This window comes from Choloepus didactylus, chromosome Y (assembly GCF_015220235.1).
Source record: "Choloepus didactylus isolate mChoDid1 chromosome Y, mChoDid1.pri, whole genome shotgun sequence".
Classification (NCBI taxonomy): domain Eukaryota; kingdom Metazoa; phylum Chordata; class Mammalia; order Pilosa; family Megalonychidae; genus Choloepus; species Choloepus didactylus.
In genome coordinates, this window is record NC_051335.1 from 26,773,851 (window position 1) to 26,778,000 (window position 4,150).

The following is a 4,150-nucleotide window of genomic DNA, read 5'->3' on the forward strand; positions in this document are numbered from 1 at the left end:
TCTGAGCTTACCCTTTCCACCACATTCACAGACCATTCAGCATTGTTATAGTCATTCTCACAACATGCTGCCATCACCTATGTCCACTTCCAAACATTTAAGTTCACCCTAGTTGAACATTCTGCTCATAATAAGCAACCACTCCCCATTCTTTAGCCTTGTTCTACGTCCTGGTAACTTATACTTCATGTCCATGAATTTACATATTATACCTAGTTCATACCAGTTAGACCCTGCAATATTTTCCTGATGTGTCTGTCTTATTTCACTGAATATAGTGCCCTCAAGATTTCTTCATCAACCCATTTTTTAAAGTCAGTTTTGTTCACACACCATACATTCTGTCCTAAGTAAACAATTGATGGTTCCCTGTGTAGTCATGTAGTCATGTATTCACCACCATCGCCACTATCTATATAAGGACATCTCCATTTCTTCCACAAAGAAGGAATAACAGTCAAAGAAGGTAGAGAGACAAAACAAAACAAAACAAAAAAACATGACAGCTAGGAAGTAACAAAAGGAAAGATAGCATTAAACCAAAGTAGAATAAAGAGTTAGACAACATCGCCAATGCCAAGGGTCCCATACCCCTCCCTTATGACCCCCCATATGCATTTACCTTTGGTACACTGCCTTTGTTACATTACAGGAAGCATGATACAATGTTTCTGTTAATTGCAGTCTCTAGTTTGCATTGACTGAATTTTCCCCCAATCCCACCCTATTTGTAACACCTTGCAATGTTGACATTCATTTGTTCTCCCTCATGTAAAGACATATTTGTACCTTTTATCACAATCTTTGAGCATGCTAGGTTTCACTTAGTTATACAGTCCCAGTCTTTATCTTTCCTCTTTCCTTCTGGTGTCCCACATGCTCCTAACCTTCCTCTTCCAACCATACTCACAGTCATCTTTGTTTTGTGTACATACATTGCTATTCTACTATCTCCCAAAATTGTGTTCTAACCCTCTCATTCCTTTCTTTTCCTATCTGTCTGTAGTGTTCCCTTTAGTATTTCCTGTACAGCAGGTATCTTGTTCACAAACTCTGTCATTGTCTGTCAGAGAATATTTTAAGCTCTCCATCATATTTGAAGGACCATTTTGCTGGATATAGGATTCTTGGTTGGTGGTTCTTCTCTTTCAGTATCTTAAATATATCACCCCACTTCCTTCTTGCCTCCATGGTTTCAGGTGAGAAATCCACACATAGTCTTATCAAGCTTCCTTTCTTTGTGATGAATTGCTTTTCTCTTGCTGCTTTCAGGATTCTCTCTTTATCTTCAACATTTGATAATCTGATTATTAAGTGTCTTGGCGTAGGCCTATTCATATCTCTTCTGTTTGGGGTATGCTGCACTTCTTGGATCTGTAATTTTATGTCTTTCATAAGAGATGGGAAATTTTCATTGATTATTTCCTCTATTATTGTTTCTGTCCCTTTTCCCTTCTCTTCTTCTGGGACACCAATGCCATGTACATTCCTGAACTTCATGTTGTCATTCAATTCCCAGAGATGTTGCTCATATTTTTCCATTTTTTTTCTCTATCTGTTATTTTGTGTGTAGGTTTTCAGGTGCCTTGTTCTCCAGTTCCTGAGTGTTTTCTACCGCCTCTTGAGATCTCCTGTTGTATGTCTCCATTGTGTCTTTCATCTCTTGTGTTGTGGCTTTCATTTCCATAGATTCTGCCAATTTCTTTTTTTGAACTTTCAATTGCTACCTTATGTATGCCCAGTGTTTTTCATTATACACTTCATCTCTTTTGCCATATCTTCCCTAAACTTTTTGAATTGATTTAGCATTAGTTGATACTGATTAAACCATTTATTGAAGAGGCTGCTCTGTCCCTATTGCTTTGGCTTGACTGCCTTATCAAAGACCAATAGATGTGTGGGTCTATTTCTGAATTCTCAGTTCAATTCTATTGGTCAGTATATCTATCCTTATGCCAGTACCATGCTGTTTTTTTTTTTTTCACCTCCCAACTTGTTTTTATTATAAATACAGGTATCAAAACAATCCTGAACATAGTTTTGATACTACTAGTAGTCAGCACCCACAATGCTTCAAAAATTAATACAATTTGCAACAATATTCATTGTACCTGCTACTTTAAACAATTTAAATTGCAGATATTTCACTAAGCAAGTAGATAAAACATGCCATTTACGGTTTTCCTTCTTGAAATTAGTTTTCAGACACACATATCGTTCCACAGCAATCTGACACTTCTTGCCATGCTTTCATCTTGTAAACCTGAAAAGAGCAATATTATATTGCAGGTTTATGCTTAAAGGACAGTGCCTTAATAAGAGAAAAAAGAATTTTGCTGCATTTTTCCTCCCGTTACCTGAAAACATAATGGGTGTACATATATTAAATACATTCTTACAAACATCCGGGTCATGTTTACCAGCTGGAATTCTTTTACTTAATGTGTGGGAATTCTGCATTGTGATACTTAATCAAGACATTAACATGAGTAGAAGGTTGTTGATTCAAGACAAGTTTGAGATCCACTAAAATTAATTATTGTATGTTTGTCCTTCTGGTGGCTGTGGAAGCTTCATATTTTCTTTGGACATCATTAGACATCTTAGCTCTTGAAGTACAACTTTAATGCTATGAATTTTGCCATTTTGCTAACACTGGTATGCTCCGTGCATCCACCATTCCACTGGAATTATTTATTCCATTCATATTAATTTTTGTTACAAATCTAACTGATGGAGGAGCTTCTGGGTATTTAGGTCCACATTCTACTTTCAGGCTATATATTCTGTTTTCATAATTTGTCCTTGGTGGCCCAATAATCATGCCTGTCCACCTTGTAAGTGTCATATCTTCATCATCTTCAAGGCCCCAGCTAACAGTACCATCACCTACTCCTTTTTGTCCTTCTTCAAGTTCTTCCAACAAATGAAAATTATGAGGAACTTTTAACTCCTGTGGAGACTGCCATCTTCTCCTGCAGCCCCACCATGCTGTTTTGATCACTGTAGCTTTGTAATATGTTTCAAAGTCAGGTAGGGTGAGACCTCCCACTTTGTTCCTCTTTCCCAAGATATTTTGGCTATTCAGGGCACCTTGCCCTTCCAAATATATTTGCTTATTGGTTTTTCTATTTCTGCAAAGTAAGTTGTTGGGATTTTGATTGGTATTTCATTGAATCTATAAATCAGTTTAGGTAGAATTGACATGGTTTTAATGTATTTTTATATATTAATGTATTGGGATAGCTAGAAATAAATACCTGAAACTCCCAAACTCCAACCCACTAGCCATGTCTCTTGAAGATGATTTTATAACAGTGTAGTTTACAAGGGGTGACAGTGTGACTGTGCAAACCCTGTGGATCACACTCCCTTTATCCAGTGGATGGATGGATGAGCAGAAAAATGGGGGCAAAAATTAAATGAAAAATAGGGTGGGATGGGGGGAATGATTTGGGTGTTCTTTTTTATTTTAATTATTTATTCTTATTTTTATTCTTTCTGGTGTGAGGAAAATGTTCAAAAATAGATTGGGGTGATGAATGCACCACTATATGATGGTACAGTGAACAGTTAATTGTACACCATGGATGACTGTATGGTATGTGAATATATCTCAATAAAACTGAATTAAAAAGAATAAACTGAAGTATACAAGTGCTTGAGAAAAACTGGAGAGAGGTATTAGCTATTCCCTGTTGGTGAGAAAGTAGAATGATGCAGCCCATCTGAAAGGCAGTGTGGTGGTTCCACAGGAAGCTAAGCATGGGGTTGCCATATAGTCCTGCAACACTGATATTGGGTATATACTTGGAGGAACCGAGAGCAGAGACACAGATAGACATTCGCACACCAGTGTTTATGGCAGCAGTATTCATGATTTGCAATGGATGCAGGTGGCCTATGGGTACATTGACTGATGAATGGAATGGTGAACTGTGGTGTATACAAACAATGGAATATTGAGCAGTGGGAAGAAGGAATGAAGTTGTGAGGTATGTAACTAGGTGAATGCACCTTGAGAACAGTATGTTGAGTGAACTAAGCCAGAATCAAAAGACAAACATTGTAACAGCTCACTAATATGGACTAAGTGTAATATTCACACTCTAAGAATTGAATCTGAGAGCACAGGTAATCAGGGGAAGAC

The 4,150-nt window shown here is 37.3% G+C and overlaps 1 pseudogene; it reads right to left on the reverse strand.

Moving 5' to 3' along the window:
- Positions 1 to 2,409: 2,409 nt before the first annotated feature.
- LOC119524249 lies at positions 2,410 to 3,860 on the reverse strand (annotated as a pseudogene).
- Between the last annotated feature and the right edge of the window lie 290 nt (positions 3,861 to 4,150).